This window comes from Balaenoptera musculus, chromosome 17 (assembly GCF_009873245.2).
Source record: "Balaenoptera musculus isolate JJ_BM4_2016_0621 chromosome 17, mBalMus1.pri.v3, whole genome shotgun sequence".
Lineage (NCBI taxonomy): Eukaryota > Metazoa > Chordata > Mammalia > Artiodactyla > Balaenopteridae > Balaenoptera > Balaenoptera musculus.
In genome coordinates this window covers 50,537,157-50,564,443 of record NC_045801.1, presented here as the reverse complement: position 1 = coordinate 50,564,443, position 27,287 = coordinate 50,537,157, and the positions used below count along the sequence as shown (strand labels likewise).

Genomic DNA, 27,287 nt, shown 5'->3' with positions numbered 1-27,287 from the left:
AGGTTATAAAAATGAGAGGGAGGGAGAAAGACTCTGGTCTCAGAATTCATCAAAGGACAAGCAGAAGGTTTGTGGACTCCATCAAAAAGCCCACCCATGAGCCACTTAGGATGCCTCACCTGTGACTCTTCCAACTGGCACATGAGCACCCTTAAGACTTGTGTTCCTCACCCTTGCCCCAATTTTAGATTCTCCATGTGGCCCATGGACAATGATAGCAAGCCTTTGCAGATGGTTAACAAGCATGCACAGAAAGCTGGCCAACTCTGTGGGATTGGGAGAAGACACACACACTTAAGCATTTCAGGCACTGCCCTAAGGAAAACAAATGGGAGGCTCTCAATATCCAGTCTGGTTTTGCAGGATTGAGAGAAGGCATACAATTAAAAAATTCCCTCTCAAGAGGTAACAAGAGGTGTGGAGCAGGTGCATTCATAGATAAGGTCTGAGAAAGCCTCAGAATCTCCAGCTAGGCTGACTAGTGAAGGTATTTCTCTATGAAAACCAAAACCAATCAGTAAAGACTGGAGGAGTGACTGCCTTTTCAAATGTAATGACAGTAATGCAAGGCTTTAAGGAACATGAACAATCAAGGAAATATGACACCACCAAAGGCACACAGGGGACACAGTAATTTTTAAGTAACTCACCCTCTAAAAAGGAAATCTACAAAGTACCTGACAAAGAATTCAAAACAATTGTTTTAGGGAAGTTCAATGAGTTACAGAAAACAACAAATAGACCTTCTCAGCAGAAACCTTGCAGGCCAGGAGACTGTGGAATGATATATTTAAAGTGCTGAAAGAAAAAAAAAAAAAAGTCAAGCAAGAATATTTTAGCTGGCAAAGTTGTCCTTCAGAAATGGAGAGATAAAGACTTTCCCAGACAAAAAAGAGCTGAGGGAGTTCATCATCACTAGACCTGCTTTAAAAGAAATTCAAAAGGGAGAAATGAAACTGAAATGAAGCTAATTTAGTAACACGAAAACAAAAGTACAAAACTCACTGGTAAAGACAAGTATATAGTCAAATTCAACATACTGTTTTAACGTAATGGTGGTGTGTAAATCACTTTTAATACTAGTATAAACTTGAAAAGAAAAAGTACAGTTATAATAACATGTTGATGAATATGTAATTTAAAAGATGTTAAATTGTGCCATCATAAACAAAATAGAGCAGAAGTAAAATAGTTTCGTATGAAATTGAAGTTGTTATTATCAGCTTAAAATAGACTGTTATAACCACAAGGCATTTATGAAAGCGTCATGTTAACCACAAACCAAAAACCTATAGCAGACACACAAAAGATAAAAATAAAGGAATCAATGTATGTCAGTATGGAAAATCATCAAATCACAAGGGAAAACAGCAAGGGAGAAAGAAACAAATGAACTAAAAAAAAAAAAAAAAAAAAAAAAATTAACAAAAAGACAATAGAAAATCCTTACCTAGCAATAATTCTTTAAATGTAAATGTACTAAGTTCTCCAATCACAAGACATTGAATGAATGAATTTAAAACAAACAAACAAAAACTGTGTGCTACCTACAAGAGATTCATTTAAATTTCAAGAACACATTGGCTTAAAGTGAGGGGATGGAAAAAAATACTCCAAATTCTCCAGGCAAATGGAAAGCAAAACAGTGAATAAAGCAGATGTGATATATATATACAATGGCATATTACTCAGGCATTTGTGGCAACATGGATGGACCTAGAGGGTATTGGGTTAAATGAAATAAATCAGACAGAGAAAAACAAATCCCATATTTTTTCACTAATATGTGGAATCTAAAAACCCAAACCAACCAGCCAAACCAAACCAAACAGAAACAGACTCATAGTTATAGAGAATAAACTGGTGGTTGCCAGAGAGGAGGGTTGTAGAGGGACAGATAAAGTAGGTGAATGGCTTAAGAGGTATAAACTTTCTGCTATAAAATAAGTCAGAGGACGTACTGTACACATAGGTAATGGAGTCAATAATATTGCAATAACTTTACATATTGCAAGATGGTAACTGGTCTTATTCTTTTGATCATTTCATAATACATAAAAATATTCAATCACTATGTTGTCCACCTGAAACTAATGTAATATTGTATGTTAATTATAACAAATAGAAAAGAAAACAAAACAAAACATACTACTTAAGGCCAATGGATCAAAGAAGAAATCAAAAGGGAAATTAAAAGATATCTTGATACAAACAGAAATGGAAACACAATATACCAAAACATATGGGATGCACAAAAGCAGTTCTAAGACACAAGTTTATAATAAATAATTTCAGTAAGAAAAAGGAAAGATCTCAAATAGCCTAATTTTGCTTCTAAAGGAACTACAAAAATAACTAAGCCCAAAATAAGTAGAAGGAAGGAAATAAAAATCAGAGCAGAAATAAATGAAATAGAGGCTAGAAAAAAAATACAATAAATCTATGAAACTGAGTTGTTTTTTTGAAAAGATGAACAAATGGCAAACCTTTAGGTAGACTAAGACAAAAAGATAGATGTCTCAAATTCAGCAATGTGACAAGGAACGTTACAACTGATATCACAATACAGTGAATCATAAGTGACTACTGTGAACAATTATACACCAAAAAATTGGATAACCTAATAGAAATGTATACATTTCTAGGAACATACAATCTAACAAGCCTGGATCAGAATGAAATAGAAAATTTGTACAGACCATTAGTGAGTAAGGAGATTGAGTCAGTAATTAGAAACCTCCCAAAAAGAAAAGTCCAGAGCCAGATGATTTCTCTGGTGAATTTCAACAAAACTTTAATGCAGAATTAACACGAATACTTCTCAAACTCTTTCAAAAAATGGAAGAGGAGGATACACTCCCAAACTCATTTTGTACAACCAGAATTACCTGATAACAAAGCTGGATAGGATGCCACAAGCCAAGAAAACTACAGGCCAGTATTTCTGATATATACAGACACAAAAATCCTTAACAAACTACTACTAAACTGAATTTGACAGCACACTAAAAGGATCATGCAACATAATCAAATGTGATGCAGGGATGGGGAATCAATCAACGTGATATCCTACATTAACAAAATAAAGGATAAAAATATGATTATCTCAATAGATTATGAAAAAAAATATTTGACAAATTGAACATAAAAACTCTCTACAAGGTGCGTATAGAAGGAACATACCTTCTATAATAGGTATTATATAATTATATAAGAAAAGCCCACAGTTACTACCATACTCAACAGTAAAAAACAGGAAAATTTTTATCTAAGATCAGGAACAAGACAAGGATGTCCACTCTCACCACTCCTATTAACAATACTGGATGTTTTAACCAGAGCAATTGGGCAAGAAAAAGATATAAAAGGGATTCAAGTTGGAAAGGAAAAAGTAAAGCAGTCTCTGCTGAATATAATCTTATACAAAGAAAATCCTAAAGATTTCACACACACACACAAACACACAAATGATAGAACTAATGAGTAAATTCAGTAAAGTTGTAAGATACAAAATCAACCCCCCTAAATTGGTTGTGTTTCTATACAATAACAAAGAACTATCTGAAAAGGAAATAATGAAAACAATCCCATTTATAATTACATCAAAAATAATAAAATACTTGGGAATGAATTGAATCAAGGAGGGGAAAGATACATACAATGAAAAATAGACTTTGATGAAAGAAACTGAAGAAGATTCAAATAAATGGAATGATATCCCATGTTCATGGATTGGAAGAATTAATATTGTTAAAATATCCATACTATCAAAAGCGATCTGTAGATTCAATGCAATTCCTATTTAAATTTCCATGGCATTTTTCACAGAAATAGAATTTTTTCTTTAAATTTGGGTGGAACCACACCAGACCAAATAACCAAAGTAACCCCGAACAAGAAAACTGGAGGACTCACACTTTCTGATTTCAATCTATATTTAACATCTATAATGATCAAAATGGTGTGGTACTTGCATAAAAATAATTAGATGAATGGAACACAATTGACAGCCCAGTAATAAATCTATGTGTATATACAGTAAGCTAATACTTGACAAGGGAGCCAAGAATATACAATTGGGAAAGGATAGTCTCTTCAATACACAATGTAGGGAAAACTTGATAATGACAAGCAAAAGACAGAACCTGGACCTATATCTTACACCATACATAAAGTGAACTAGAAATGGATTAAAGTCTTAAACATAAGACCTGAACTATAAAACTCCTATAAAAAGGCATAGTAGAAATGCTGCTTTGTATGGTCTTGGGAACGATTTTTTGGATATGACACCAAAAAGCACAAGGAACAAAAGAAAAATAGAGAAATGGGACTACATCAAACTAAAAAGTTTCTGCACAGCAAAGGAAACAATCAACAAAAGGAAAAGGCAACTTATGGAATGGAAGAAAATATTTTCAAACCATATATCTAGTAAGGGGTTAATACCATATATATATGTATGTGTGTGTATATATATATATATATATATATATAATGTAATATCTGATATATCATAAAACTCAATATAAAAAAATACCCAGAAAAGAAATGTGCAAAGAACCTGTACTGACATTTTTTCCACAGAAGAGATACAAATGGCCAGCAGGTATATGAAATATGTTTAACATCACTAATCGCCAGGGAAATTCAAATCAAAACTACAATGAGATGTTACCTCGTTCCTGTTAGGATGACTTTCATTTAAAAACAAAACAAAACAAAACAAAAAGTTTGATGAAGACATAGAGAAAAAGGAACCATTGGACACTGTTGGTAGGAATGTAAACTTGTACAACCTTTATGGAAAACAGTATGGAGGTTCCTCAAAAATTAAAATAGAACTACAGTATGATCCAGCAATCCCATGCTGGGTATATATCCATAGGAAATAAAACAAGTATCTTAAAGAGATATCTGAAACTCCCACATTCTTTCCAGCATTATTCATAATAGTCAAGATATGGAAACAACCAAAGCGTTCATCAACAGGTGAGTATAAAGAAAATGTAGTATATATACCGAATAGAATATTATTCAGTCTTAAAAAATAGAAAAATCCTGCCATATGTGACAACATGGATGAACTTGGTGAACATTAGGCTAAGTGAGATGGCCAAACACAGAAAGGTAAATACTGCATTATCTCCCTTATGTGTGGAATCTAAAATAGTTGAACTCATAACAGAGACTAGAATGGTGTTTATCAGGGGTTGGGGGCTGGGCTGGTGGTGGAAATGAGATGTTGGTCAGAGGGTACAAAATTTTAGTTATAAGATAAGCATGTTCTTGGGGGCCCAAAGTATAACATGGTGACTATAGTTAATAATTTGTCACATATTTGAAATTTACTAAGAGGTAGATCTCAAGTCTTCTCACAACGTACAAAAAATACGGTAACTATGTGAGGTAATGGAGATTTTAATTAGCTTGACTGAGGAAATGATTTCACCTTATATACATATATCCAAACATCCTACTGTACACCTTAAATATATGCAATTTTTATTATTAATCATACTTCAATAAAGCTGTGAAAAAAGTGTAGTATGGCTCCATCCTCATGACTTAAGCACCTCCCAAAGGCCTCATCTCTGACACCATCACATTGGGATTTAGAACTCCAACATGTGAAATTTGGGGGGACACAAACATTGAGACCATCGTAATGGTGTTAAGTGCCATAAAGAAAATTAAAATCAAGGAAAAGAAATATACAGTCTCTACCTACCACAGTCACATATGCCCAATGCATGCTCCCCTAGCCACATTGGAGGATGCTTATATTGAATACATTCCCTAGGTAATTACCAAGTATGAGGGAACCACTATGAGGTGGGGAAATACACAAATTACTGTTTATCATGTACTTTTCATATATATTTCTGTGCCCCATACACTCTCATTGTTTAAATTATCATAAATGTTTTTCTGCCCCTTTTAAATTAAATACCTTTGTTAATTTAGACTACATAAGTACGTATGAAAAACAGATTGTGGAAAGCTGTATTACAACGTATTAATAGTGGTTAACTTTGGTTGGGAGAGTGTGGGTCATATTCTGTATATCTTTTTGTACGTTGTAAATTTTCATCCAAGGTCATATTATTTTCACTTTAATAATTGGAATTTTTTTAAAAATTTAAAGATTTATCTAACATCTTCATCATTATAATAAGTTATTATTACAATAACTATTTCTAAAGCTTCAGTGAGTTCATTTTCTTTGTCTTATTTAAACCCTGAAAAATTAGGTTAGAGAAGTCAAGGTTAGAATATCAAAGACCTAGTACGTATATCAAAGAGTTGACAATAGCAGATTTAAATGTGTTTAATGTGAAGACTGACACCATCACATTTATTTTGAAAAAGAAAATCTGTGAGTTATATGCAGGGTGAATCGATGTGGGGAGAATCTGGAGTTGGCCATGGCATGGGTGGGTGGAGATATAAGTGTAATTACAGAAGGAAGGAATTATTAAGGCTTAGCTAAAGAAGAAGGCTAAGGAGACATTTTGGAAATTAGGATAACCAAAATTTCACTTAATTCACTATTTTGTATAGAACTAATCCTATATTCCTTGTCAAGAAGGCTCCAGGTTGATAACTCTCAACCACCCTCCATACTAAATCGCCTATTCGCTATGTATTCCAAATACGTACACATAATTCCAGCCCCACATGGTTCTAACATTTCTATAGTGGGTTTTCAGATGAATTTTATTTCACAAATTTTCATTAATAAACGTATGTTACAGGAGAAAATAATAAAAAATAAGGTCTCAAGTTTAAATAAAGCAGTATATTTTTGCTTTGTGGGAACAGTTGTGGTTTCAGGAAACTGTGTCCTATTAGTTTTGCCCCCTTTAAGGTTTTTAACCTAACCATGTTCCTTATTTAAAATAATATCAAAACAATTTCCAATAAACACTAGATGAACGGATAATAAATATATTAATAGGATTTCCTTCACATTTGTTGAGGAGGGTATTCCATAGTTTTCCTGTATGTGGTCAATTTTGAAAAACAGTGGTTCAGGGTTATATGCTCACATATGTTTCTAACTTGACTGGTTAGCTATTTACTATTCAGCTTGTTGAAGGTCTGTCTAATTGGATAGAAAAGGTGTAGTCACCCACCACAACATAAAATATTGGAAGATGACATGGGCAAAGCATTTTACTAGTCCCTTGGGAAAGAAAATTGCTTGTCTGTAATTGTTTTGCTCTCTGAAGAAATATATCAGACTGCCATTTCCACATGGATTTTCTGGATATAGTGTGACCTACTATTTTAATGTCAATGGAAACAAGCCATTGCAGAGTTTCTCAGCCTTTTGTATACTCTAGTTAACCTGAGGAAACTTTAAGCTATAATTTGTAGAGAAAGACTGCGGCATGACATGGAAGAAGTAGGGACTGATTTGTAAGTCATGTCCCAGCATACAGGTGACAAATTATAGACAGAAGCATTGGGAATAAGAAAAAAGAAAAGTAAAAGTAAAATATGCACCTATCACCTTACCTAAAAACAGACAGTGTAGTGGGACATTGATTAAATAAATGTCATAAAATTTCAGACTATTGTCTGGAGCCTGGGTGAGAAGCATAACTAATTGTTCATTCATTTAATGACTAGTTGTTACTCACCTACAATGTATCAGATACTGTGCTAAGCAATGGAGACATATTAGTGAGCAAGATAGACATGGTCCCTGCATTTACATAGAATATACAATTAAATAAGCAATTGCAATAACATATGTTGGAGATAGATAAACTGGACTTTGAGACCCGTACAAGGTCATCTTATCTCATTATGGGAGATCTTAGAGGGACTAAAATGCATGAAAAATAAATAAGGGGTTCAGTGGACAGAAGCTTTAGGGGGTTCCAGAAAGAGAGAACAGTATATGGGAAAGCCAGAGAGAAAAGAAACAGGGCTGAGCGGAATTAAGTTCAGGATGACTGGAATTTGGCACTGGGCAGGGGGTTGAGACAAGGGTTGTGAGCCAAGCAGGTAGCAGGCACAGAGTATCATGTTAAATTAGAACTGACACCCAAGTCCGAGTGCATTCTTCTTTCTACAATGATTTAGCAAATGCCTAACATTTTAAGATACAAAGATAAAATATTTTCTAAACTCTAGTATCTTCAATTTGGTAAGATGGAAAATCAAATGAAACCAACAGTAATACAAAGTGAAAATTCATATGATTGTAAGAGTCTGAAGCTCTAAAGAAATACAGAAGTAGGAAAATAAGGAGAAAAGTCTAAGGGCTGAAAAAGGTTAAAGAGGTGATTCTTGGATCTAGTCTTAAAGAGCTGTGGGGAGTTGGTTAAGGACCGGAAGCAGTGGGGACATCATGTCCAGTGGTTTAGAGACATGAGAGAACAAGATATATTCAGAACTGTGAGTGGAATGTTTTTACTACAGTAGCATTTTCCAAAGTACGCCTCAGAAAACATCCTGTAAGATGATCTGGTAGCACATGTATTGTCTATCCCCTTCCTGGAAAGTCACAATACCATTAGCATATTAAAGGATCTGAAAATACCTACAGTGAAGAAAGCTCTTTATCTGATCCAGCACTTTGCAAAATTGCTTGATCATAGAATTTCCTCTATTACCATCCTTTTTTTTTTTTTTTTTTGGTTTATAACCTTTTATCAATCTATGAAACACACTTTGAAATTGATAGCAGAACTAACACTGAGTGACAGGGAGTGTCAGAGGATGAGGCTATAGGAGTAGCTGCTAGAAGTCAGATCACAAAGGCCTTGGTCTGCCAGACTCCTTGTTAGGGAAGAGCACACCTGATTTTTCTTCCAAGTGACAGGAGCTCCACCGGGTGACATACCCAGCCTTACTAACTCACTCTACTCTAAGGAGGTTGTGTGGAACCACCTCTTTGAGAGGTAAATTTAGATATATTTAAATGGAAGTATTGGCATATCTTCACCATTCCTCCTCTTTTTAAACTTAATTTTTTTTCACTGTCATAAGATTTTTCACTGTGGTAAAGATCTATTTTCTTTACAAATTTTAAGTGCAAAACACAGTATTGTCAACTATAGAATCAATGCTATACAGCAGATATCTAAAAGCTAATTATCTTGCATAACTGAAATTTTATACCTATTGAAAAGCAACTCCCCATTTCCCCCTCCCCTTGGCCCCGAGAAACCACCATTCTACTCTCTGTTTTTATGTGTTTGACTATTTTAGATAACTCATATAAGTGGTATCATGCAGTATATCCTTCAATGAGTGGTTTATTTCACTTAGCATAATGTCCTCAAGATTAATCCATATGACCAAATATGGCAGTATTTTCTTCCTTTTTTCAGGGCTAATATGTATACTACATATTTTCATTTGATATGTACACTACATTTTCTTTATCCATTCACCCATTGATGGATAATAAGTTGCTTCCACATCTTGGCTACTGTGAATAATACTGGGAACATGGGAATGCAGATATCTCTTTGAGACAGTTATTTCATTTGTTTTGGATAAATATCCATAATTAGGATTGCTGGATCATATGGTATTACTATTTTTAATCTTTTGGGGAAACTCCATACTGTTTTCCATAGTGACTGCACCATTTAAATTTCCACCAACAGTGCACAATTTCTCTACATCCTCATCAACACCTGTCATTTCTTTTTTTGTTGTTGTTGTTTTGTTTTGTTTTGTTGGTAACAGCCATCCTAACAAGTGTGAGGTGATATCTCATTGTGGTTTTGATTTACATTTCTCTGATGATTAGTCATGTTGAGTATCTTTTCATGTGACTGTTGACCATTTGTATATCTTCTTTGAGAAATGTCTATTCAAGTCCTCTGCCCATTTTTAAAAATTGTGTCATTTATTTTTTTACTATTAAGTTGGAGGGGTTCCTTGTGTGTTTTGGTTATTAACCTTTTCTCAGGTATATAGTCTGCAAATATTTTCTCCCATTCCATAGGTTGCCTTTTTATTGTGTTCATCATTCTTTGCTTTGTAGAAGCTTTTTGATTTGATGCAGTCCCACTAATCTATTTTTTGTTTTTGTTGCCTATGCTTTTGGTGTCATATCCAAGAAGTCATTGCCAGACTAATATCTGGCATAAAGACAGACATATAGACCAATGCAACAGAATAGAGAGCCCAAAAATAAACTCAGGTGTACATCACCAGTCAACAAGGGAACCAAGAATACTCAAAGGATAGTCTCTTCAACATATATTGTTGGGACAACTGGATATCCACATCCAAAAGAATGAAATTGTATACTTATATTAAACCATACACAAAAATCAACTCAAAATGGATTAAAGACTTAAACATAAGACCTGAAACTGTAAAACTCCTAGGGGAAACCATTGTTCCTCTTGAAGTATACTGCCAGCAGGGAGCACCTTCTCCAGGGTGGGAAGACTTGCTCTAGTTTAGCTCTGCCTGGGGCTGGGAGGGTAAATTTTCTGATTATAGGATTCAAGGTTAAAAGACACACTTGACTGCTAGTATAAACTATATATTCATCATAGCTTCATCAGTAATAAAGGAGGTGTTTTAGTTACCTATTTCTCATTCTTATATTTTATTTCTTATTATCTTTCCAATTTGGCAGGTAAGAAGGTGATATTTATTGTCTTCCAAGAGATCCAGACATTAAAGAATTTGATCTCTATTCTGTAGGTAATTGGGAGTCACTGAAGTATTTTACCAGTGAGTAACATGGTCAGATTTGCATTTGGCAGCTTTAGTGGCAGTGTAGAAGATATGCTGAAGGGGGCACACATGGAAGCTGAAAAACCAATTAAAAAAGATGGCAGGAATCCAGGCAAAAATGATCAGATCTTGAACTACACCAATGGCAGTGGTAATATGGATAAGGAGATATAGACATGGACTATACTTAGAAAGTTCAATCAACAGGAGACATTATGTGTGTGATGTAAAAGAGAGAAAATCTAGGACAACTCACAGATTTTTGAATGGAGGTGAATTATATTTGGTTTGATGAAAATGTAAAACTCTATTTCCAGCACACTGAGCTGCGCATGCTTTAGAAACATCCAAGTAGAGATGTACAGTTGTTACATATATATTTTTCTGAAGTTCAGAGACATTTATAGTCTAGAAATGCACACGTGGAAGCTGTTCATATTTAGTGGTACTTGGAGTCATAGTGTCAATCACTCTTAAGGAGACCGTGTGGGTAACAGTCCTACTCAGTATCAATACTTAACACTTGTTATGTGCCCAGTGTGTACCAGCACTATGTTAAATACTTTGCACACATGGTCTCATTTAATCCTCATGATAGCTCTTTAAGGTGAATAATATTACCATTATTTTACAAATGAAACTGAAGAGTTTCCACTTGTTTTGCAACTAATAATTTGTTTGCTTCATAATTATTCCCATGATAGTTTAAATGTATCTGATAAAATACACTTGAAATCAGACACATAGATATGTCTTTGTGGTTTGCTATTGAAATTATTTTTTGCAGGTGTATATATATTCAAAGAATGTTGCTGTGTAATGTCTTTTGACAAATTTAATTTTAATCAGGGTTGAGGTTTTTCAGTCTGTTATGGGAATAAAGAATAGAAAATCATGGTGCTGTCATTCTCTTTTTGTTTCTCTATCAAAGGTCAAATTCAGAAGCATACTGCTATAGCAATTATGAGTCAGAAACGCAGTTCCCTGCTAGAATTCTAGTCAGGAAGTAAGTAAAAAAAGGAAGAATATACTTATTTTCTACATGCATTTGGGGGAAGGAAGTGGTCCAAGATCTAGAATTTGATGAAAATCACTTACTTTGAAGTCTAAGGTACAGAGCTAAATGAGTTTGTGGCCCCTTGCATAGGGGGAGTTATTTGGATAGTAAAGCTTAGAGAAAGCCTCTGTATCCATGAGTTTTAATGGCAGATGTACCAGCAGATGAACATTATCTTAAAAATCAATCCCCTCCAAAAAGCAAGTTAATGTTGCAGAGTTACCAGCAATTGTTTATGTATCATTTGATTTCTGAGCTTTAAAGTTGATTAACAATAGTATTTCTTTTCTAATCAGCTTTTTTTTATTGGTCTGTCTGGCTGGCTTTGAATAATTTATGCAAAAATAATTCTTTTCTGTGTACATATATATACGTTCCGAAAAATCTGAAAATAGAAAAATAAATATGGAGCTTACCTAGTGGGAAACAACATGGAAGAAAAACCTTAACACCAGTTGGTGACTTGATGTCAGCTGTAATTGCAGAATGCAGGCCAAAAGTAACAGTGATAAGGTGACCATCTTGGTCAAAGTTAAGAGATACATTGGTACCCCACATTATGGCTGCACTGTTACCTGGAATCATTGATAACTGACTACATATAGAGATACAGTTGATTTCTTTTGCATTCTGCAGCATGCAGTAGAGAGTGCTTTGGCTGACATAAAAAAAAAAAAAAAATTATTGATGTTCTTCTCTTGTCCTTCCCCATCTCCTTTTTGAAGTGCCTATACACAGGGAGCTTTGCCTGGAGGCTTGAATAGACTCCCAGTGCCAGTCTTCCTCTTAACCAAGCTCAGGCAGGTCAGAGGGATTTCAACACCCTGAGGGTTTGGTTGTAATTTTGGAGTCTGTATAACTGATATATTTTCATTCCTAGCACATTTGCCTATTTTTCCTTTTACTATGCAGTCTATTTGATTTTTGAAATCCAAAAAAAAAAAAGAAAAAGAAAAAAAAAGTTTGACTTGGGTAAATAGCTGTGATTTTTCTATTTAATACAACTCATAAAGTTGGAGTAAACTGAAGCTGGCCATACATTCTCCTTGTCAGTAGCACGGGCTTTTGAATCAGGCAGATGGATTCAGGATTCACTAATTATTGCATAATATGACTATAAGCAAGTTACTAAACTTCTGATACTATTTTGTTTTTTAAATTCTAAAATTGGGTTAATTCTGTGTAATAGGTTTTTTTTTTTAACTTTTCTTTATTGGAGTATAATTGCTTTACAGTGTTGTGTTAGTTTCTGCTGTACAATGAAGTGAGTCAGCTATATGTATACATATATTCCCTTCCTCTTGGACCTCCCTCCCACCCCCCTACCTCACCCATCTAGGTTGTCACAGAACACTGAGCTAAGCTTCCTGTGCTGTATAGCATGTTCCCACTAGCTACCTATTTTACGTATGGTACTGTATATATATCATTCTTAGTCTCCCAGTTTGTCCAACCCTCTCCTCTCCCACTGTGTCCACATGTCCCTTCTCTATGTCTGTGTCTCTATTCCTGCCTTGCAAATATGTTCATCTGTACCATTTTTCTAGATTCCACATATATGTGTTAATATACAATATTTGTTTTTCCTCTTTCTGGCTTACTTCACTCTGTATGACAGACTCTTGGTCTAACCACATCTCTACAAATGACCCAATTTCATTCCTTTTTATGGCTGAGTAATATTCCATTGTATATAGGTACCACATCTTCTTTATCTGTTCATCTGTCAATGGACATTTAGGTTGTTTCCATGTCCTGGCTATTGTAAATAGTGCTGCAACGAATATTGGGGTACATGTGTCCTTTTGAATTATGGTTTTCTCAGAGTATATGCCTAGTAATTGGATTGCTGGGTCATATGGTACTATTTTTAGTTTTTTAAGGAACCTCCATACTGTTCTCCATAGAGGCTGTATCAATTTACATTCTCACCAACAGTGCAAGACGGTTCCCTTTTCTCCACACTCTCTCCAGCATTTACTGTTTGTAGATTTTTTGATGATGGCCATTCTGACTGGTGTGAGGTGATACCTCATTGTAGTTTTGATTTGCATTTCTCTAATAATCAGTGATGTTGAACATCCTTTCTTGTGCCCCTTGGCCATCTGTATGTCCTCCTTGGAGAGATGTCTATTTAGGTCTTCTGCCCATTTTTTGATTGGGTTGTTTTATTGATATTGAACTCCATGAGCTGTTTATATATTTTGTAGATTAATCCTTTGTCTGTTGCTTCACTGGCAAATATTTTCTCCCATTCTGAGTGTTGTCTTTTCATCTTGTTTATGGTTTCCTTGGCTGTGCAAAAGCTTTTAAGTTTAATTAGGTCCCATTTCTTTATTTTTGTTTTTATTTTCATTACTAAATGTAATGAGTTATTGTGTGCAAAGTGCTTAGGACAGAGTCTGATCCTCAAGAGGTAAACAGAGTGTGCCTAGAGCATTATCCATTTGGCCTTAGGTTTGATCTCTCTTGAGTCAAACTGCCTGGCATAAAATATAGACTCCACACTTTAGCAGCTTTGACCTTGGATAAGTTACATAACATCTCTCTGGCTCAATTTCCCCTTTTCCTAAGAGCGGTTCATAATAGGATCTAGTCTTTAGGTTCATGAGAAGATTAAATGAGTAAAGCTCTTAGAATGGCTCTAAACACATGTGGAACCCTCAATAAATGTTTTTGGTAAAATGGATTATATTATATATCAAAATTACCATCACTGTGTGGTGCTGTCAAAGATATCATGGGAAACTGTAATGAGAGCTTGATTTTTTATCCAATGAAGTTTATGCTCAATAGCAATTTGTGTTAGTTATCAAGATAAATTGGAGAGTTGGGGGTCTGTCCAAAGACAGAGCTGTCTGCAGTCATACAGCAAAGTAATGAATACTCTGGTACTGTATTTAAATACCTTTTACTCTGAGTCTAGTGCTTAGTCTAAACAGTTCATAGTACTACATGAAGATGGTCAGCATAATATCAATCTAAGGGTTTACATTAAACACACTTTCTGGGGTTAAAGGGAGTGAACAAGAACTAAAGCAGAAGCATTCCTTAACAAACACTTTTCATTGTTATGCAAGTTACATTATGCAGAAAATAACAGATCTCATTTTTCACGCAGTTTAATAGTCTGCCAGTTATCATTTGGCAGATCAAACTATAAATCTTTTACACAATTTGAGGAGGCTTATGGCATCCATTACTTCTTTCAATTATTTAAAAAGCTTCTAGTAATCTTTTTTCCTTTGTAGTTAACGAGCTGCCAAACTCTAAGTTTTACAGTAGAAACTGAGTGTATCATTTTACTTGTATTTCAATAGATGTTTATTTGCATTAGATTATGAAAGGTTAGTGCTGAATTCCAAATAAGTATAGAATCAGGTTTTATCCGTACTTGCCAAAATCCTTTCCAGTTCATGATCTTTCAAACTATATCTTATAAGCACAAGTGGCCTTTGTTGATTTAAATGAAGCATAAGAATATTTTTTAGTTTAGTCCCAAAGCTGTACATTTAAAAAAAACCCTCATATAAGTTCTATAAATTTTCATAGGAAATAAAAATATGTACTGATTCAGAAATTATTCCTCTAGTCTCTACAGGAAGTGAAATTAAAGCAGTCTCAATTGATGAAATGCAGCATGGTGCAGAGGGTGGCAGGGCTCTTGGCTGTGGCTCTTCTGTCCTTGTGGCTTTGTGAGGCAGGAGTAGGATGGTAATTGAAGGACTTCTCACTTCTATGTCTGCCTTCTTCTTGGGTATGTGACAAATTTCTGTCATGCCTTTTGAGGTTGTGTTGCTGGGTGACTATCTTTTTCATCTGTCATAGTGTGGAAGTTGCTCTCATGGAAACAGTTTCTGATGACATCTGAAGAGTACCTCTGCAAATAACCCAAGGCAGTTTCTCCATTTCTTCAAAGCATCATGGCTGTGCCAAGGCCACTGGTTCTTAGTTCTGTATTTTTGCTTCCCAAATTACTTATGCACTTACTTCTGGCTATTGGAGCCTCCTATGATCAAGGCACTGCACTAGGATACCCTTATTCCAACAAATGGCATAATAGCACTTATAAATAAAAGTGAGTGCCTATATTTTTAATATGTCAAAAAAAACCCATATATACATCGAACACAAACAACAAGGGAACTCTTCTCCATGCTTTGGGCTCAAGAGAGTAGTGTGCTAAGTGAAATAAGTCAGACAGAGAAAGACAAATACCATCTGATCTATCTTATATGTGGAATAAAAAATAACAAAACAAAATAAAAAACCAAGCTCATAGATAAAGACAACAGATTGGTGTTTGCTGGAGGCAAGAGGTGGGGGTAGGAGAAATGAGTGAAGGGGATAAAAAGTTTAAAAAAAAGAGAAAAATCAACATTGATTCACAAGTACATTCACAATTAAAAATGCATGGGCTAATAAATACATTATAAAAAAGGTTAACCTAACTGGTAATAAAAAAGAGAAATTAAAAAAATGAGATACTAGAGTGTCTGGATCAAGATGGTGGAGTAGGAAGATCCTGAGCTCACGTTATCCCAAGAACTTACGGAAACTACAACTACATATAGAACAACTATCTCTGAGAACAACCTGAAGACTAGCAGGACAGATTTCCTACAATTAAGGACCTGCAGAAGTCCCCCGAAGAGCAAGGGGTCTAGCCCCATGTTGGGCTCCCTACCAGGGGAGACTTGCACTGGAAGATGAGCCCCCATACTTCTGCCTTTGAAAAATATAGGGCTTATATTTGGGAGAGCCTGAGGGTTGTGGGAAGCCAAGACTCTACTCTTGAAGGGCTCACACACAAACTTACTTGCCCCAAGTCCCAGCACAGGGGCAACAGCTTGAAAAAACATCCAGGTCATATAAGAAGGAGATTCATTTGCTAATTTTAGGGAGTGTGCCAGAAGGGCAGGGATCTGGTGGGACTTTCTCCATGGACAAAAATGCTGGCAGGCTCCATTTTTTTGGAACAGTCCTTCTGCCTAGCTTGCCTGGTGCTGGTGGGTACCATTTCTCTCACTCTTCATCAACCTAACACCATGTGCTCTTTCCCGGCATTCCCCTGAGGACTCCCCCACCCAAACCACCCACCCTGGCCAGCTCCTCCTAAGTGACTCCCCCCCCACCTGGCAGGCCACCCTGGTCAGGACTAGTGCCTCTTCAAAGTGGCTCCTGCTCCAGGGAGCCAGCCTTGCTCCACATGGTGGGCAACCTCTGCCAGCACTGGTCTCCCTCCAAAGTAGCTCCTACTCTGGCCAACCCCCCACACCAGCGTTCCTGTGACAGATGTCATCAGGCCTTGCAGCCAGTCATTCAGGGCCCAGCCCTGCATTATCAGCACACCTGCAGCAGTTACAGCCAGGTCTCATAGACAGCTGGCTGGGGGCTAGTCCCTCCCACCAGCATAATAGCTGTAGTTGAGGCTGGGCTTTGTAGCCAACCCCACCCACCAGCATGCCTGAAGGAATCAGCTCAAACACAACATCCACAGATCCGGAAAAGCTACCACCAACATCAAGCAAATACATGTGGAAATAAACCTCAGCTACCATGTCAAAGACACAGCAGGCATCAGAGACGGCTTGCATGAAAGTCTCAGGATCAGTACAGACATTTTCCATGTGGAAGCTGACACCAATGAAGTCAATATTTAACTCTTTTGTCCATTCCAAAAGGAGCCTGCTAATTTTGACTCTGGTGCCAAATTTCACACTGAGGTGACAGACTGCTTTGGAATCATCAGTGGCAACACACAAAACCAACTTTGCCTTTGGATGTGCCCTGGCAACTTTCATCAACTCAACTTCACTATCAAAAGTCATCATCTGGATTCCATTATCAGCAACATACTTAATCTGAGACACTTGTTTACAAGAATTCGCATGTCTCTGGAGGCACACTGAGACTCTGCACCAATTGTATTTCGGTCATGCAGGCACAGTCAAATCCTGTTCTGATGGAAGCTAAGGTCTTCACTGTGGTTCTGCTATCATTGCATTTGACTGCATAAAAGGGGATGACCAGAGGAAGAGCTTTTAACAATCTCAGTTATTTCTTTAGAATGTCTCCCAGGTCTACAACATAGAAGGCAGTCTTATTATCAGAACGAGAAATTTCATTAATTTTTTTTTGGTCCAGAATGTCCTTGCAGTAAAGCCTTTATTCAGGAAATGGCAGTCAAACTGTTCATTACCAAAGTTGTTCATAGTTTCTTGATGTCTTTCTGAAACACAACAAAACAGAAAATTAAGACATGGATATTAAAGAAATTGTTGCCAGCTTTTTACCAAAAGCAGTTCTCCAGGAATTTCAAGTCCCACTGAAAATGCGTGTGCCCTCAGTACAGCTGTGGAAGTGTTCTGATAAACACAGAATTTGCTGTTCACCTTAGAATGCGTGGGTGCTACAGGCTGGCCCCATGGAGATGTCACTTTCTAGTATGCAGGACCACAGGCTGCCCCACTGTTGTCCCCATTGTCCCCGTCAGCTACCCATCCAGCCACTGGCCGCTTTGCTCCCTCCCACAGAGGTTTGCCGGCCCAAGGTTGTGCTGGAGTGCTGGCAGAGGGGTCATGGTGGTGGAAGCTGAGGGGATTGACCTTAAAGGGACTTTTTTAAATGGAAAAGAAAAGACCATAGCTGGAAACAAGAAACTTATGAAAGAAAAAAAATCTCACGATAAAAGCAAACATACAGTAAAGGTAGTGGATCAAACATCTATAAAATTAGCATGAAGGTTAAAAGACAAGTACAGTGAAATCATTTATCCCTAAAATAGTTGAGTCACACAAAATAAAAAGATGTAAAATATGACATCAAAAGCATTAAATGATGGAGGGGCAGTAGAAATGTGCTGCTTTGAGAATGCACACAAATTTAAGTCACTATCAACTTAAAATAGATTGCTATATACATAGGTTGTTATGTATGACCTTCATGGTAACCACAAAACAAAAAACTATAACAGATATACAAAAAATAAAGAAAAAGAAATGTAGACATAACACTAAAGAAAGTCATCAAATCACAAGGGAAGATAAAAAGAGAAGCAGAAAGGAACAGAGAAGAGCTACAAAAACAATCAGAACACAAGTAACAAAATGTAAATAATTACATACCTATCAACATTTATTTTTTAAATTTTTTATTATTTTTGCAGTTGTCACCTTTTATTTATTTTTATTTTTATTTTTTTTTAACATCTTTATTGGGGTATAATTGCTTTACAATGGTCTGTTAGTTTCTGCTTTATAACAAAGCAAATCAGCTATACATATACATATACTTTATACATTTACTTTAAATGTAAATGGACTAAATGTTCCAATCAAAAGACAGGGTGGATGAATGGATAAAAAAATAAGATAATTAACTTTTGTCATTTTGAAGTATTTCTATATTTCAAGTTATTTTTATGCAAATAGTATTATAAAAATTCATTTCCAAATGCTACTTAAAAGAACAAACCCTTATGTGTTTTAATTTTATACAAAGTTTTTATATTTTTCTGAAACATGGTATTAAAATATGTAAATATATTGTTTATTATAGGTATAAACAACAGAAGGAAGGAAAAAGTACAAAGAGCCTTCTATAATACATTTTTCTTCAGCTCTAGCTTGTAATACTAACTTTATCATAAAACAATGCCCTTAGCACCATCTAACAAGTCACCAAATCCTGTCTGACTTTTCTTTGTAGTATCATTTATTATTTATGCACATTCACCTAATTTCTTTGCTATCATGTATGATGAAACTATTATAAATGAATTTATGTCCACTTTTTTATTTCCTAAATATAACTTTCTACAGGTAAAATTTCCAAGTAAAATGTTATGAACTTGTAAAACAAAATTAGTTTTTAGCCATTGGGAGATTACAAAAACAAATAAACCGTGACCTTTCTCTGAACTCTACATTCATGTACTGAGCCATCTTTTTGGCATCTTCTACTTACCATACCCAAAATAGAACTCTCAGTTTCCTTTGCCCACCTGCCTCATTCCCAATGACTCTAAAGCTGTTTCTTTTCCATTTCCTTCTCTCTCCATAAATCAGACAAGGATTCATTGAAGTGACAAGCGTAAGCATTATACTTAATACTTTCTATCCCTTTTACACCTGAATATCAGTAAGTCTTTTCAGGGTTAACTCCAAAATATACCTTGGTTTTGTCTGCTTCATTCCCTTCACACTGACGTCAATCTCTGAGCAAGTCACCATAACTTCCCACTTGGGTACTGTGATAGCCTCCTTTGTAGGTTCTCAGCGTCCACTACTTCTGCCTTCCAGTCTGGTATTTACATAGCTGCTGGAATACTCTTTTCAAAACACAAACTGAAGTTCATTTGTTCTCCAGTTAAATCGGCTTACTGATTTACCATTGCTCTTCTAATAGCATCTAAACTCAAACATAGACTTTGTTTTTCTTACTGCCATTAAATTCTCTCTTTATCTTTAACTTTTGTCATTTTAATTATGATATGTCTTAGTGTGGGTCTCTTTGGGTTTATCTTGTTGGAACTTTCTATATTTCCTATACCTGGATATCTATTTCCTTCTTCATAGATTTCCTTCTTCAGGTTTGGGAAGTTTTCAGCCATAATTTAATCAAATACATTTTTGACCCTTTTCTCTCTCTTCTCCTTCTGGAATCCCCTATAATATGAATATTAGTACACTTAACTTTATCACAGAAGTCCCTCAAACTATTCTCATTTTTAACAATTTGCTTTTCTTTTTGCTGTTCTGATTGGGTAATTTCCCTTATTCTATCTTCCAGATCACTTACATGTTCTGTGTCCCCTAATCTGCTATTAACTCCATCTGGCATACTTTTCATTTCAGTTATTTTATTCTTCAGCTCTGACTAGTTCATTTTTATATTTTCCAGTTCTCTGTTAAAATTTTCACTGTGTTTATCTATTCTTTTCCAAAATTCAATTAGCTTTCTTATTACTATTGCTTTGAACTCTTTGTCAGGTAAATTACTTATCTCTGTAAATTGCTTCTTCAGGGTTTTTGTTTTTCAAGCATTTTTTTTCTTGTTCTTTCAGTTGAAACATATTCCTCTGTCTTCTCATTTTCTTTAACTTTCTATCTATGAATTTAGGTGAATCAGTTAGCTTTCCCAGTCTTGAAGGTGTGTTCTGTGTAGGAGAATCCCTATACAGTCTGTTTGTGCCCAGTGGCTTTAGTGGGAGAGGTGGATCTGAAGTGAGCATGGGCAGCATCTTCTCCTGGGGTGTGCTGGCAGCCACTGACTTGGTGGGAGGTAGGGATGGAGCTGAAGGTGTTAGAGCCAGAGCCAAGTTCAAGCAGGGGCTTGTTGTATGCTCAATGGCCATCACCACCCTACTGGTGGTAGGGTCAGTGTACAAGGGACTGGAGCAAGATCCCTGAGGGAGTTCTGTCCCTCTAGAGTGTGATGGCAGTCTCTGCCTTGGTTGGGGTCATGGTCAGAGCTTGAGGACTTGGGGTTGAAATTCTGTACTGTTTTCACTACCCCCCCACTCCCTGGTGTGCATGCATTTGTTACAGGTTGGACTGGGGCCAGAGGGGTTGGTGCCATGCTACTTAGCTGGTTTTGCTCCCTTCTAAGTCTGTGCAGGGATGTGTGCTCCTGGGGTGGTAGTTTCCCCCACCCTGGTCAGAGGCAGGTCTAAGCTAGCTCATTCCCTCCAAGTATGCACACTCTTATTGGCAAAGGCAGCATCTGCCTTGGTGGGTAGCAGCACCAGAGCAAGAGAGGCTGGAGCAGGAGCCTGGTGCAGGCTGGGGGGCTGGCTGGTGTGGTCTGGGAAATCTGGTTAAAGCCCCAGCTAGTTTTCAAACTGCTGCTTCTTTGCTGTTACTGGGAGTAAGCAAGTTTGTGCCTGAACTCTTCAAGAGTGGAGTCTCAGTTTCTTAGAGCCCTCCAGTAATCCCACTGGTTTTTAAACCAGCTAAGAGGGGCTCATCTTCCCAGTGTCAGACCATAGGGCTGGGTTACCTAATATGTAGCTTGAAACCCTCACTCCCCAGGGAGGATCCCCAAGCCTGTGATATCCCCCTCTTCTTATCTTCATTTGTATCTTGTTTCCAGGGATCACTGTTTTTCTTTGTCTGATGCTCAATGTCTATAAAACCATTATTTTATATATTTTATTTTTTAGTTGTTTCAGGTAGGAGGGTAAATCTAGTCCTTGTTAGTACATCAGATGCCTACAAACATTTATTTACTTAATTGTTTTCCTGTAATGATTTGGATTTATTTATAATTTATTACCTACTTGATGTGTTCACTTGGTATATCTTACTTTCTAAATCTAAAACTGAACCCTTGTTCATTCTACCAAACTTTCATCTTCTAAAGCATTCTCCATCTCAATACATTCTGCCAACTTATAATTTTATGTCAGGAAACTGGTGGTCTTACAATAATTTTTTCTCTCTCTTTACCCAATCTAATCAAGAAGCAAAAATACTTCCTGATCCACTTCATTTCATGCTATAGTCCAAGCCATCACCCTATATTCATTTCCACTTCAAACCTCTCCAAAATTAAAAAACAAAAAACTCCCACAAAAAACAAGGAGGAATTTTTCTAAAACCATTGTATAACACTGCTGAAAAAAAAAAACAAAACAAAATAAGATCTGTCCATTAAATCTCATTTTAGTCAAAGGACCACAATACAATATTCTCATTTGAAATTTACTATAAATTTGATTACCATTTAAAATTTAATCTTGAATTCCTATCCTATTTTTAATTTATTTAAATAAATTCTTATTTCAAATTTATTATTGAAATTTATATTGTAAGTCATATTACAGAAATGTTTTGTGTGGCTTCTACTAAAGGCATGCATATGACAAGGTTGTTACGATGGAAACAAGCAAGCAAAGTTTAGGAAAGAAGACCTAATAACCACCTTGACTAACTTACTTGCCATGTCTAAGTATTAAATTTAGCTCAAGCCTTTTTATGCATCCTAGAAAGAAATAGAAATGCATTAATTATCATCAGTTTAAAAAATCAATCCCAGTGTCAAATTTTTTCTGCCAAAAAGCAAATATTGAAGTACATAATTGACAACATCATGCATTTGAGTTTCTTTTACTCAATGCCTAACCTAAGAGATTTTCTCCATATTGTCATTTTTATTACCAGTCTTCAAAAATTTTTTTTATATTTTAAAATGAAAACATTTATATAACAGCTATCTACAGATATATGTATATATTTTGTAAATGAATATATAGATTTCAATTACATATGTAGATATAAATTTCAATATCAATTTCAATATCTATCTATATACATCTACTTCAGATATATAGATATATAGTGAAATACAGCTATATAAATATTATATATGTATATCTATATGTCTATTGTCTGTGTATCTACCTGCCCATCCATCCATTTGATACATATAACTATTTGTGGCTTTGCTAAGCATATACTTTCCCTCTGATTATGGAAAAGTTAGAACTAACCTAATAAAATTTAAGTTTGTAGATTTCCTTGTTCCTAACATTAGATGAGGATAGAGAATATGCTACAATATTTTCTAAAGTGGGGAATGATAGAGTATTTCTTGTATTTTATTTTTTTCTGGCTAGCATTTTGATAGTTACTGAAACGTAGTCACAAATTCAAGACACTAAACATAACAGATTATTTTGTACTGGAAAAATTTTAAACTGGCATTATCAATCAGTCATCCTGACAAAAGGAGTCTCTCCAGTTATGATATTGATACTACTGGTGATACCAATGTTACTCCTGTGGAAGAGTGTTCTTGACATGGAATTGTACTGCTTTTTCCTTGACCTATTAAGCTCACTAAATATATTCCAAACTAATTTTTAAAACTTGACCTGCTAGATGGAATTGTTCATTGTACAATCTGCTGTAATAGCCTTCTAACTGATCTCAGTGCATTAGTTTTACAATACTCTAACCCACCCTCCTCTGCATAACCAGAGTGAACTTTCAAAAATGTAAATCCTTGTAGTTATTACTCTTGGTGAAAGCCCTTGGATGACTTTACCTTTTCTTATGACACAGTCTAAAATTCTTAACAGAGTTTACAATGCCCCCTAGGATTTTGCCTTTCCTGTCACTTGGGCCTCATTTAGTGTCCAATTTCCTCATTGCCCTCTCTGATCTGATTCCTCTGGGCCTTCAGTGTTTCTTGAGTACTTGACTCTGGACCTTTGGACATGCAATTCCTTATACCTTCAACACTGATATCCTCCCTTTCCCCATTGCCCAACTTATTCTTCAGGTGTCAGTTTATATTGCTATCATTTCTGGGGAATATTTTTGACCCAACTAGACTAGATATGTCTCTCTATTACTTTCCATTTTCTATTACTCTACCTTTTATAGCAGTTTTATAGCAGTTTCACAGATATAAGTTTCCTATAATATATGATTTCCCCACTGGATTTTATGTTGTGTAAGGCAAGGAACATATTTGTCTTTTTCTTTGTTGTATGCCAACATTTAGTATAATACCTGAAAATTAATCATTGCACAAAATTATTCGCTAAATAAAGAAATGAATGAATGATCAGAGAACAGGGGCTCTTTTTTAAGCTGACCTCAAAAATCCAAATGTGGGTAGAAACTATTTCTTGCCTTCTGATTCTGACATGTAGTAGTTACATTCTTCTGAGCACCAAGAAGAGAAATAAGGTGATTAAGTTAAGAATAATTAAGATTCCTGACAAAATTGCTTGTCTGTCTCTCATACAGAGAAATCCATCACATCAGTTTTGTGTCTTAGAAACAGCTCTTTCAAATGTGTAAGGAGAAAAGATGTAGAGAACCTTAAATAGAATTTCTAAACATCTGTCTATTTTGGTAATCCATGGTTATCTTATTTACTGCTGCTGACTGTGTTTAGGAAGTGAGAATGCAGGTGACTTTTGAAATATTTTGAGGCCTTACTTCTGCCCTTTTTGTGTTGCTACTGTTAACCTCTCAGGTCTCAGGAACTGAGTGTGTGAAAGAAAGTGCTCTTTGATGAGGTACCTTTCCTGAGGATTCTCAAAATTCTCAAATTTGGTGTTGGGTTCATAAATATGTAGATAAATTAAGTTCTTTGAAAATTGTTTTATGATCCCTCCTCCTAAAAATTTCAATCAACAGACTGGTTTATTATTTTCTTCAATCGTGTCCCTGTGAAATTAAAGGAGATCTGCTATTTTATTTTGGAGGTATATGTCTTTTAATTTCTCTCCCATGGAAAAGCCCAGCTCATCCACTTCAAACAACAAGGAGAGACATTTTTTTAAAAAGTCTATTTTCTAATCAAAATATATATATGTTTTAAGCTTGAAAAGAAGAGTTACAGTTGCTGTCACTAATCTTTTAATTTTCAACTGTGTATAAGAATAGCAAAGAGAATCCAAATCATACTGTAACTCTGATGTCTGCTCTTCATGAATGACCAAACCTAATTTCTGGAAAAACTGATAATGATCAACATTTGTCATCTGAATTTGGATAAGCAAATAAAATATATTGTTATTCTGTTCATTCATCCTTGACTGATTCGGCAATCCAATTTCAAGTCAGACAGAAGGTGATGTACATATTAATGATACAAGAAAAATTCAGGTACACACTAGATTCCAGGAAAATAATTTTATAGTGGACTACTTGAAAGCATAATGGGAAAATGGATAAAAATAAATGACATTTGGGGAAAAATCACATTTTTAACTGTTTTAAATAATATAGTTACTGTCACAAATGCTGCTTTTAAAACTATTAAGGAGGTCCAAGCATCTGTGTGTAGGCATCCTTTAATTAAAGTGACGTTTCCAGCTGGATTTTTCTATCCCAATAATCTGTGGTTCACAGAACATTTGATCAAATGTTATATTCTTGCTAAAACCTAGGAATTTTAGCTGTGAAGCCTCTGAAAATGTTTTTTTATTCCCACACATAATACCATCAAATTACAGCAAGTTTTTGGGTTCCTTGAGGAACTCCCATGGCTTGGTGCACCGGGTGTGTGCTCTAGGGGCAGATATAAACAAATGGAACACAATCCCTGGTATTCTACTCCCAGCTGATAATCCACACTATAATTTCCACCATTTTTTCCCCCAAATTGTAAATCTGAGCAAATTCCTCCATGGTCTTTGATTTAGGCCCATACCTTTACTTTGCTCTGTGTTCCTCAATTTCATGCCTTTATAAAATTTCTACCTCTTTTCACTCCAGATTCAAAGACTTCAGTTTTAAATCCAGTCTGATTATAATGCTATTTTCTTTGTACTGTTTCTTTCGCTTAATGACTAGACCTTAACTCAGACCATAACCTAAAGGTAATGAAGCTTAAGATTTAGGCCTGTCATTTGATTTGCATAGGTTCCTTCCTCGGACCTGAGAGAGGCCTTAGAAATGTATTCACATGCTCATAAATTTTTGTAACGTTTGAAAAGGAAGACATTTTAACTTTAATCACTTGTTTTCTCTTAGCCTGTCAACTTTCTTTTCTTACACATTCATGACACCTGGCACTGGAGTGGCTTCTGGCATTTTGTGGATTCAGTTTAGGGAAAATTGAGTTAAAGATACTTTTCATTTCGGTCTGGTGGGATTTAATTTTTGGTTCTTAGTCATTGCTGTACATGCAAGTTATTATTGCTTGCTGTCCTAGTGTATGAATGGCTGTTAGGATTAACCCTATCACTCACTGACTGGACCCAACAGCATCTTGACATGGGTCAGAGCTGTCATCACCATATACAACCATTCTATGGCAACCTGGTACCAGAAACATGTTGGCAGTCGAATGGTACATACTTTGAAATGTATGATGAGAGAATTGAATCCATGGAAAAGCTTTTCAAATCTTAAAGCCCACACATGAAAGAAATGTGGACTTAGATTTTCCTAAATTTGACAGGAATTCTAATGTCTAAAAAAGAAACATTTCTAAATTATTAAGAATAATTAAAAACATTTTACCAACCAAGCTTGAGAGAATATTCTTTTCAATAAAAATGATATAAAATTGATGTCATACAAAGAGGTAAAAATATATAAGAAATGTAGTAAAAAGTTTAGAAAAGTAAATATAATAGATATACAACTAATTAATAAAAATACTATATTATTTTTCTGGATTTTGTGGTGTTCTGAAATTGTGTAGCTTTTAAAAATTTGTAATGATAATTTATTGTCCTTGCTTCCCTTTCTAAATAAATATTCACGTTTGTTCCAAATTTTTAATTTATAAATTTATGTTCTTTATTTTATTTGTCAGACTCAGCAAAACCTGGAATAAAATCTGCCCTAACTCAATTAGCCCAATAACTCAAAAAAATGAAAGCGACTATAATGAAGATTTGGCTAACTGTGGTGGCTAAGTGGTTGGGAACCCTGAGGGTCCAGAGTGAGACTACCTGGCTCTACAATTTATTATCTGTGTGACCTTGAACAATTTACTTAACATATCTAAGCCTCAGATTTCTTACTTTAAAAGG

At 35.5% G+C, this 27,287-nt stretch overlaps 1 protein-coding gene and 1 pseudogene across 1 annotated transcript in view; one reads left to right on the top strand and one right to left on the bottom strand.

Annotated features, from left to right (window-relative positions):
* CNBD1 (cyclic nucleotide binding domain containing 1) overlaps positions 1-27,287 on the top strand; it is a 381,722-nt gene that overhangs the window by 233,273 nt on the left and 121,162 nt on the right.
* LOC118883763 lies at positions 17,098-17,994 on the bottom strand (annotated as a pseudogene).